This window comes from Hyla sarda, chromosome 1, assembly GCF_029499605.1.
Source record: "Hyla sarda isolate aHylSar1 chromosome 1, aHylSar1.hap1, whole genome shotgun sequence".
Taxonomy (NCBI): domain Eukaryota; kingdom Metazoa; phylum Chordata; class Amphibia; order Anura; family Hylidae; genus Hyla; species Hyla sarda.
In genome coordinates, this window is record NC_079189.1 from 554,906,098 (window position 1) to 554,919,229 (window position 13,132).

The following is a 13,132-nucleotide window of genomic DNA, read 5'->3' on the forward strand; positions in this document are numbered from 1 at the left end:
AGGATGAATGATATATACTGTATATATTGTAGATGTAATGAGGATGAATGATATATACTGTATATAGTGTAGATACAATGAGGCTGAATAGTGTATATAGTATATAGTGTAGATACAATGAGGCTGAATAGTGTATATAGTATATAGTGTAGATACAATGAGGCTGAATAGAGTATATAGTATATAGTGTAGATACAATGAGGCTGAATAGTGTATATAGTATATAGTATATAGTGTAGATGTAATGAGGCTGAATAGTGTATATAGTATATAGTGTAGATACAATGAGGCTGAATAGTGTATATAGTATATAGTGTGGATACGATGAGGCTGAATAGTGTATATAGTATATAGTGTAGATACAATGAGGCTGAATAGTGTATATAGTATATAGTGTAGATGCAATGAGGCTGAATAGTGTATATAGTATATAGTGTAGATACAATGAGGCTGAATAGTGTATATAGTATATAGTGTAGATACAATGAGGATGAATGATATATAGTATATAGTGTAGATACAATGAGGATGAATAGTGTATATAGTATATAGTGTAGATACAATGAGGATGAATGATATATAGTATATAGTGTAGATACAATGAGGATGAATGATATATAGTATATAGTGTAGATACAATGAGGATGAATAGTGTATATAGTATATAGTGTAGATACAATGAGGATGAATGATATATACTGTATATAGTGTAGATATAATGAGGCTGAATAGTGTATATAGTATATAGTGTGGATACGATGAGGCTGAATAGTGTATATAGTATATAGTGTAGATACAATGAAGATGAATGATATATAGTATATAGTGTAAGTAAAAACACAAAGGGAGCCAGCACTGGATGACCACTGGGGATGTGCCCGTAATCCACCCGAACGCCAAAGACGGGTACACTTCACACTCTCTCCAAAGGAAACAGCAGCAATCGCCAGGTCCAGTGTAGTAGCAAACTGATATTTATTGCATCAATAACAGCAACGTTTCGGCTAAAAGTGAGCCTTTCTCAAGCAGTATAGTGTAATGAGGGTGAATTATATATACTGTATATAGTGTAGATGTAATGAGGATGAATGATATATACTGTATATAGTGTAGATGTAATGAGGATGAATGATATATACTGTATATAGTGTAGATGTACTGAGGATGAATTATATATACTGTATATAGTGTACATGTAATGAGGATGGATGATATATACTGTATATATACTCTATATAGTGTAGATGTAATGAGGATGAATGATATATAGTATATAGTGTAGATGTAATGAGGCTGAATAGTGTATATAGTATATAGTGTAGATATAATGAGGCTGAATAGTGTATATAGTATATAGTGTAGATTTAATGAGGCTGAATAGTGTATATAGTATATAGTGTAGATGTAATGAGGATGAATGATATATACCGTATATAGTGTAGATGTAATGAGGGTGAATTATATATACTGTATATAGTGTAGATGTAATGAGGATGAATGATATATAGTATATAGTGTAGATACAATGAGGCTGAATAGTATATATAGTATATAGTGTAGATACAATGAGGCTGAATAGTGTATATAGTATATAGTGTAGATACAATGAGGCTGAATAGTGTATATAGTATATAGTGTAGATACAATGAGGCTGAATAGTGTATATAGTATATAGTGTAGATACAATGAGGCTGAATAGTGTATATAGTATATAGTGTAGATGTAATGAGGATGAATGATATATACTGTATATAGTGTAGATGTAATGAGGATGAATGATATATACTGTATATAGTGTAGATGTAATGAGGATGAATTATATATACTGTATATAGTGTAGATGTAATGAGGATGAATGATATATACTGTATATAGTGTAGATGTAATGAGGATGAATGATATATACTGTATATAGTGTAGATGTAATGAGGATGAATAGTGTATATAGTATATAGTGTAGATGTAATGAGGCTGAATAGTGTATATAGTATATAGTGTAGATGTAATGAGGCTGAATAGTGTATATAGTATATAGTGTAGATGTAATGAGGGTGAATTATATATACTGTATATAGTGTAGATGTAATGAGGATGAATGATATATACTGTATATAGTGTAGATGTAATGAGGATGAATGATATATACTGTATATAGTGTACATGTAATGAGGATGGATGATATATACTGTATATATACTGTATATAGTGTAGATGTAATGAGGATGAATGATATATAGTATATAGTGTAGATGTAATGAGGCTGAATAGTGTATATAGTATATAGTGTAGATTTAATGAGGCTGAATAGTGTATATAGTATATAGTGTAGATTTAATGAGGCTGAATAGTGTATATAGTATATAGTGTAGATTTAATGAGGCTGAATAGTGTATATAGTATATAGTGTAGATGTAATGAGGATGAATGATATATACTGTATATAGTGTAGATGTAATGAGGGTGAATTATATATACTGTATATAGTGTAGATGTAATGAGGATGAATGATATATAGTATATAGTGTAGATGTAATGAGGATGAATGATATATAGTATATAGTGTAGATACAATGAGGCTGAATAGTGTATATAGTATATAGTGTAGATACAATGAGGCTGAATAGTGTATATAGTATATAGTGTAGATACAATGAGGATGAATGATATATACTGTATATAGTGTAGATATTATGAGGCTGAATAGTGTATATAGTATATAGTGTGGATACGATGAGGCTGAATAGTGTATATAGTATATAGTGTAGATACAATGAAGATGAATGATATATAGTATATAGTGTAGATACAATGAGGCTGAATAGTGTATATAGTATATAGTGTAGATACAATGAGGCTGAATAGTGTATATAGTATATAGTGTAGATACAATGAGGCTGAATAGTGTATATAGTATATAGTGTAGATACAATGAGGCTGAATAGTGTATATAGTATATAGTGTAGATACAATGAGGCTGAATAGTGTATATAGTATATAGTGTAGATACAATGAGACTGAATAGTATATATAGTATATAGTGTAGATACAATGAGGCTGAATAGTGTATATAGTATATAGTGTAGATACAATGAGGCTGAATAGTGTATATAGTATATAGTGTAGATACAATGAGGCTGAATAGTGTATATAGTATATAGTGTAGATACAATGAGACTGAATAGTATATATAGTATATAGTGTAGATACAATGAGGCTGAATAGTGTATATAGTATATAGTGTAGATGTAATGAGGATGAATGATATATACTGTATATAGTGTAGATATAATGAGGATGAATGATATATAGTATATAGTGTAGATACAATGAGGCTGAATAGTGTATATAGTATATAGTGTAGATGTAATGAGGCTGAATAGTGTATATAGTATATAGTGTAGATACAATGAGGCTGAATAGTGTATATAGTATATAGTGTAGATACAATGAGACTGAATAGTATATATAGTATATAGTGTAGATACAATGAGGCTGAATAGTGTATATAGTATATAGTGTAGATACAATGAGGCTGAATAGTGTATATAGTATATAGTGTAGATGTAATGAGGATGAATGATATATACTGTATATAGTGTAGATATAATGAGGATGAATGATATATAGTATATAGTGTAGATACAATGAGGCTGAATAGTGTATATAGTATATAGTGTAGATGTAATGAGGCTGAATAGTGTATATAGTATATAGTGTAGATGTAATGAGGATGAATAGTGTATATAGTATATAGTGTAGATGTAATGAGGATGAATTATATATACTGTATATAGTGTAGATGTAATGAGGATGAATGATATATACTGTATATAGTGTAGATGTAATGAGGATGAATGATATATACTGTATATAGTGTAGATATAATGAGACTGAATAGTATATATAGTATATAGTGTAGATACAATGAGGCTGAATAGTGTATATAGTATATAGTGTAGATACAATGAGGCTGAATAGTGTATATAGTATATAGTGTAGATACAATGAGGCTGAATAGTGTATATAGTATATAGTGTAGATACAATGAGACTGAATATTATATATAGTATATAGTGTAGATACAATGAGGCTGAATAGTGTATATAGTATATAGTGTAGATGTAATGAGGCTGAATAGTGTATATAGTATATAGTGTAGATATAATGAGGATGAATGATATATAGTATATAGTGTAGATACAATGAGGCTGAATAGTGTATATAGTATATAGTGTAGATGTAATGAGGATGAATGATATATACTGTATATAGTGTAGATATAATGAGGATGAATGATATATAGGATATAGTGTAGATACAATGAGGCTGAATAGTGTATATAGTATATAGTGTAGATGTAATGAGGCTGAATAGTGTATATAGTATATAGTGTAGATGTAATGAGGATGAATAGTGTATATAGTATATAGTGTAGATGTAATGAGGATGAATAGTGTATATAGTATATAGTGTAGATACAATGAGGATGAATGATATATAGTATATAGTGTAGATACAATGAGGCTGAATAGTGTATATAGTATATAGTGTAGATGTAATGAGGCTGAATAGTGTATATAGTATATAGTGTAGATGTAATGAGGATGAATTATATATACTGTATATAGTGTAGATGTAATGAGGATGAATGATATATACTGTATATAGTGTAGATGTAATGAGGATGAATGATATATACTGTATATAGTGTAGATGTAATGAGGATGAATGATATATACTGTATATAGTGTAGATATAATGAGGATGAATGATATATAGTATATAGTGTAGATACAATGAGGCTGAATAGTGTATATAGTATATAGTGTAGATGTAATGAGGATGAATGATATATACTGTATATAGTGTAGATATAATGAGGATGAATGATATATAGTATATAGTGTAGATACAATGAGGCTGAATAGTGTATATAGTATATAGTGTAGATGTAATGAGGCTGAATAGTGTATATAGTATATAGTGTAGATGTAATGAGGATGAATAGTGTATATAGTATATAGTGTAGATACAATGAGGATGAATGATATATAGTATATAGTGTAGATACAATGAGGCTGAATAGTGTATATAGTATATAGTGTAGATGTAATGAGGCTGAATAGTGTATATAGTATATAGTGTAGATGTAATGAGGATGAATTATATATACTGTATATAGTGTAGATGTAATGAGGATGAATGATATATACTGTATATAGTGTAGATGTAATGAGGATGAATGATATATACTGTATATAGTGTAGATGTAATGAGGATGAATGATATATACTGTATATAGTGTAGATATAATGAGGATGAATGATATATAGTATATAGTGTAGATACAATGAGACTGAATAGTATATATAGTATATAGTGTAGATACAATGAGGCTGAATAGTGTATATAGTATATAGTGTAGATACAATGAGGCTGAATAGTGTATATAGTATATAGTGTAGATACAATGAGGCTGAATAGTGTATATAGTATATAGTGTAGATACAATGAGACTGAATAGTATATATAGTATATAGTGTAGATACAATGAGGCTGAATAGTGTATATAGTATATAGTGTAGATACAATGAGGCTGAATAGTGTATATAGTATATAGTGTAGATGTAATGAGGATGAATGATATATACTGTATATAGTGTAGATATAATGAGGATGAATGATATATAGTATATAGTGTAGATACAATGAGGCTGAATAGTGTATATAGTATATAGTGTAGATGTAATGAGGCTGAATAGTGTATATAGTATATAGTGTAGATGTAATGAGGATGAATTATATATACTGTATATAGTGTAGATGTAATGAGGATGAATGATATATACTGTATATAGTGTAGATGTAATGAGGATGAATGATATATACTGTATATAGTGTAGATATAATGAGGATGAATGATATATAGTATATAGTGTAGATACAATGAGGCTGAATAGTGTATATAGTATATGGTGTAGATGTAATGAGGCTGAATAGTGTATATAGTATATAGTGTAGATGTAATGAGGATGAATGATATATACTGTATATAGTGTAGATGTAATGAGGATGAATGATATATACAGTATATAGTGTAGATGTAATGAGGATGAATGATATATACTGTATATAGTGTAGATGTAATGAGGGTGAATTATATATACTGTATATAGTGTAGATGTAATGAGGATGAATGATATATACAGTATATAGTGTAGATGAAATGAGGATGAATGATATATACTGTATATAGTGTAGATGTAATGAGGATGAATGATATATACTGTATATAGTGTAGATGTAATGAGGATGAATGATATATGCTGTATATAGTGTAGATACAATGAGGCTGAATAGTGTATACAGTATATAGTGTAGATGTAATGAGGATGAATGATATATACTGTATATAGTGTAGATGTAATGAGGATGAATGATATATACTGTATATAGTGTAGATGTAATGAGGATGAATGATATATACTGTATATAGTGTAGGTACAATGAGGCTGAATAGTGTATACAGTATATAGTGTAGATGTAATGAGGATGAATGATATATACTGTATATAGTGTAGATGTAATGAGGATGAATGATATATACTGTATATAGTGTAGATGTAATGAGGATGAATGATATATACTGTATATATTGTAGATACAATGAGGATGAATGATATATAGTATATAGTATATAGTGTAGATGTAATGAGGATGTATGATATATAGTATATAGTGTAGATACAATGAGGCTGAATAGTGTATATAGTATATAGTGTAGATACAATGAGGCTGAATATTGTATATAGTATATAGTGTAGATAGATATAATGAGGCTGAATAGTGTATATAGTATATAGTGTAGATGTAATGAGGCTGAATAGTGTATATAGTATATAGTGTAGATACAATGAGGCTGAATAGTGTATATAGTATATAGTGTAGATATAATGAGGCTGAATAGTGTATATAGTATATAGTGTAGATGTAATGAGGCTGAATAGTGTATACAGTATATAGTGTAGATGTAATGAGGATGAATGATGTATACTGTATATAGTGTAGATGTAATGAGGATGAATAGTGTATACAGTATATAGTGTAGATACAATGAGGCTGAATAGTGTATATAGTATATAGTGTAGATACAATGAGGCTGAATAGTGTATATAGTATATAGTGTAGATATAATGAGGCTGAATAGTGTATACAGTATATAGTGTAGATACAATGAGGCTGAATAGTGTATATAGTATATAGTGTAGATACAATGAGGCTGAATAGTGTATATAGTATATAGTGTAGATATAATGAGGATGAATAGTATATATAGTATATAGTGTAGATACAATGAGGCTGAATAGTGTATATAGTATATAGTGTAGATATAATGAGGCTGAATAGTGTATATAGTATATAGTGTAGATACAATGAGGCTGAATAGTGTATACAGTATATAGTGTAGATGTAATGAGGATGAATAGTGTATATAGTATATAGTGTAGATACAATGAGGCTGAATAGTGTATATAGTATATAGTGTAGATATAATGAGGCTGAATAGTGTATATAGTATATAGTGTAGATACAATGAGGCTGAATAGTGTATACAGTATATAGTGTAGATGTAATGAGGATGAATGATATATAGTGTATAGTATATAGTGTAGATGTAATGAGGATGAATGATATATACTGTATATAGTGTAGATACAGTGAGGCTGAATAGTGTATATAGTATATAGTGTAGATATAATGAGGGTGAATGATGTTGAATACAATGTAGATGCAGTTTAGAGATTTAGGGGGGGGGGGGGAGAGGGAAAGAAAACCAGGAGAAATGAAGAAATATAGAGATTAGTCAATTCTTGAAACAGAAATGAAATCGTCCTCTGAACTTTCCCTTCACATCAATCGGGTTCTGACTCCTGCGGATCCTGAGGCAGAATCTGGGGATATAATAATTCTCCTTCATTTCATCATGGAACAGAAAGAAGATTCAGCCAGGAACATGTCCTTGTCATTTCCCTCAGTGTCACCGCCCTTTCTTTACATTAATAGTAGCCATTATCTGTAATAATACATAGGTAGGAGGACTGAATGACTATATAGGATATGTGTACAGTATACAGACATGCAGAATATATGTATCGGTGCAGGGGTGCAATACAGCACTAAATACTATTCATATAACTATTATATCATCATAAACTTCTAACCTGTACCTGCTTTATTTCACTGGAAACAAGGGAAGGACAGAGGGACATTTACCTCTAAACACACAACATATAGTGCTAACAAAAAAAGAAAAAAAAGTGGGATGTATAGATCTCCTGAAAAGGTGGGAAATGATATATATATATATATATATATATATATTCCCTGCCATCTAAAGAAAAATGTTCTATGTAATACTTTTTAGTTATACTATTTGTTTGATAATCCACTGTGACACGAGATGATGTAGAAAACAAAAAAAATGATAATAATAATAATTTATATATATATATATATATATATATATATATATATATATATTTATATATAGAGAGAGGGAGATTTATCAAAACCTGTGCAGAGGAAAAGTTGCCCAGTTGCCCATAGCAACCAATCAGATTGCTTCTTTTCATTTTGCAGAGGCCTTGTTAAAAATGAAAGAAGCGATCTGATTGGTTGCTATGAGGAACTGGGCAACTTTTCCTCAGCACAGGTTTTGATAAATCTCCCCCATAGAATTTATATATGTATATATACATTCAGAATTTATATATATATATATATATATATATATATATATATATATATATGTGTGTGTGTGTGTGTGTGTGTGTGTGTGTCAATAGTAAATAAGTAGATGCAATAAATAAATAAATGAATGAATACATAAATAAATAAATTATTGAATAAATATAGAAATAAAATAATAAATGAATAAACAAATAAATACATACATTAAATAAATAGAATAATAATAATAATAATAAAAATAAAATAAAAAAAAACACTACAATAATAATTAAAATAAAATGAAATATAATGCAGCATCCGGCACAGCCCCACACAATGACGCCCCATGAAGGCAGTGGTCGGGAGGTGCAGATAGATCCCCCAGTCATGGAGTCTGTGGCGCCTGTCACTCAGTGCCTTGTGTGCTCTTATCTGGAGAACAACAATCTGCCACAATCAGTAAACAGAATTGACTTCCAGTCCTGGCAGCCCGGATTAACCCCTTCCCTCCTGCAGCCTCACCCCACACACCAGGGGCTGAAGACCATCACGTCTACACCAAAGCCTACTGCAGTGTTTCCCAAGCAGGGTGCCTCCAGCTGTTGCAAAACTACAACTCCCAGCATGCCCGGACAGCCGAAGGCTGTCCGGGCATGCTGGGAGTTGTAGTTTTGCAACAGCTGGAGGCACCCTGCTTGGAAAACACTGACCTACTGCAATACATCATTTCTTCAGGACACCCAGGATTAAATCTTATTCTGCAATAAAACAAACAAGCTGAGCATTTATATCCATTGTAATCATTGTGGAACTACAACACCCAGCAGTACATGATGGTAGTTGCAGTTTTGCAGCAGCAGGTAAAACCCTACCACCTACATGATCCAGTTTAGCAAATAAAATACTATATGTACAAAATAGTGTGGTTTCCCCTAGATCTTCCTTGTGAGATAAATACTTAAAAAATAAATAAATAAACATAATAATAATAATGATAAAAATGATAAATAATAATAATCATAAATAGACACTAATAAACTTGGATACATGATCTATGTGATACTGTTACTAAAGTCTCTTCCAAAAGAAATAAAAACAAAAAAAACTGTTGCGACAGTCAAAACAAAACATAATAACAAAAAATGCAATACAGGAAACAGCGACATTTGCGGCAGAATTCTGTAATAGTCGCACGGCATTGCCAACATTTCTCACATTTCTCCTATCGGACGCGAACAATAAATAGGACTGATCTACTGTAGGGATTTCTTTTTTTATTTTTTTTATTTTTTTTTTTGTTTTGTTGCCTGAAGGGTAAATGTTCTAGGGCCATAAATATGTCGCATTATGTTCACAAAGTGTAGCCACGGCCACAGAAGGGGGGGAAAAGAACGTTTAAAAATAAAAGTATGTTAAAAAGTAACGGAAATGTCGGAGATCGGTTGGGAAAGTGGCTATAAAGAAGCACAGCTTTCATATACGCCTTATTTATTATTATTATTATTATTATTATTTTACAATTGCGACGTTTCAGGAAGGGGGGGGTGACTATCCGGGGGGTGGGGGGGCTATATCATTGCACAGATATCTGTACGACACATATCTGCCGAGGCAATTATAATAAAAGGTATGAAGAGGAAAGAATCCGAATAGGAATGCTATGAATATAGATATAGAGAGATCTCTCCGGTCCCGATGTCAGGATCACATTGCTGGGGGAGGACTGTACATTGCATAGAACGAAATAGAAGACTCAGGTATTACATATTCTCTCATGAAAACATAAAAAGAGAAACATTGTATCCAGCAAACCAGGCAGATATAGAAACTATTTCCATGGATACTTCATAGAACACATGGATCAAACCTGAGGGAAACATCATGAAGAGGAAAAGCAGCTGAATACTTGTGAAAGTTACCTGATGGAACTTTAATATCCATTTATCTATCTATATATCTATCTAGCTATCATCTATATATCTCCTTTCTATCTATCTGTTTATCTTCTATCTATCTTTCTATCAATATCTATCTCTCTATCAACCAATCTAGCTATATGTATTTATTTATTTATCTATCTATATCTATCCATCCATTCCGTCTATCTATTAATCTCTACATATTAAATTATGAATGCACTATATATTTCTATAGCTATCTAATCTATTTACTAATCTCATATCTATTTAATGTCAGTTAATCTATCTATATCTAATAATGATCGTAATTATCTCTGTCGATGTATGCATTAACCTATCTATCTATCTATCTCATACATATCTATCTATTATCTATCTATCTCATATCTATATATCTATCCATTGTTTATATCATATCTATCTATCTATCTATCTATCTATTTCATATCTTTTTATCTTCTATCTACCTATCTATATCATATCCATCTTTCTATCTTCTATTTATTATCTATCGTCTATCTATTAATCTATCTATTATTTATCTATCTATCTCATATCTATTAATCTATCAATCTATCTATTATCTATTATTCTATAAATCTATTAATCTATCATCCATCTATCTATTAATCTATCTAGCAAACATTTTCTTTTTAGCTATGTATCTATCTATTGCTCTTTATTTTAGTTATTATCTATCTATCTATCTATCTCATATCTATCTATTATCTATAATCTCTCTATTAATCTATCTATTATTCTATCTATCTATTAATCTATCAATCTATTAATCTATCTATTCTATCTATCTATTACTCTATCATCTATCTATCTATTAATCTAACTATCTATCTATTAATCTATCATCTATCTATTATTAATCTATCTATTAATCTATCTATCTATTAATCTATCTATCATCTATCTATCTATTAATCTATCTATCATCTATCTATGAATCTATCATCTATCTATGTATCGATTAATCTATCTATTATTCTATCTATCTATTAATCTATCTATTATTAATCTATCTATTAATCTATCTAGCTCACGTCTTATTTTTATCTATGTATCTATCTATTGCTCTTTCTTTTAGTTATTATCTATCTCTCTTAAAATAATAGTAAAAAAAAATAAAGTCGAATTTAGGTAAAACATTTCAGTTGCACTTTGTTTTCACAACTACAGAACAAAATAGAATTTTCTTTTTTTTAGATAATATAAAATTCCCATCCAGATATAAATCTCTAATCGATAGGTTTTATCTGCAATCCATTTCTAGGTCTCCAGATCCTGAACCACCACAAGTCACATCTTGTCCTTCCAACCTAAACCAGGCTGAAACTACAACACAGGAGCCAGAACAGAACAACAGGTTGTGTGACGTCATATATACATATATACAGAACCATAAACCGGCGGAGGGAGAGAGGCAAGGTACACAGCTCTGCGGCGGAGGAATATCAGCTGAGAGGGAGAATAGACTGGGAGCACACACTGTGACGAATACACCTGACTCTGCTGTGACCGGTAACCACACCGGGCTGGATAGACAGTGCAGAGCAAATAGCAGCACAATGGACCCTAGTCCCATTCTTTACAGAAATGACATAAATAAACACAGGTTACAGGGCTGCAGATTGCTGCATTGTATACAGCCATACTACACACGCACACCCAGTAATAATGGGGACACTATGGTAGATAGATAGATAGATAGATAGATAGATAGATAGATAGATAGATAGATGTGAGATAGATAGATAGGAGATAGATAGATAGATAGATGATAGAAAGATAGATGATAGATAGATATTAGATAGATAGATACATATGATATACCTAGATAGAGATATAGAGGATATATATGAGATAGATAGATAGATAGATATGAGATAGTAAGATAGATAGATAGATAGATAGATAGATAGATAGATAGATATGAGATAGATAGATAGATAGATATGAGATAGATAGATATGAGATAGATAGATAGATAAGAGATAGATGTGAAATAGATAGATAAATATGAGATACCTAGATAGAGAGATAGAGGATAGATAGATATGAGATAGATAGATATGAGATAGATAGATGATAGATAGATAGATAGAAAGATAGATGATAGATAGATATTAGATAGATAATAGATAGATAGATAATAAATAGATAGATAGGTAACAGATAGGTAATAAATAGATGATAGATAGATAAATAGAAAGATAACATATAGATCAGTGTTCCCCAACCAGAGTGCCTCCAGCTGTTGCAAAACTACAACTCCCAGCATGCCCAGACAGTTGTAGTTTTGCAACAACTGGAGGCACCCCTGTTGGAAAACAGTGATATAGAGATATATATATATATATATATATATATATATATATATATATATATATATTAATTGTGTCTACAAAGTAAATAAAGTATGCTGTAATAAAAAGACAAATAGTGAGAAAAATAAACAAATTAATTAAACA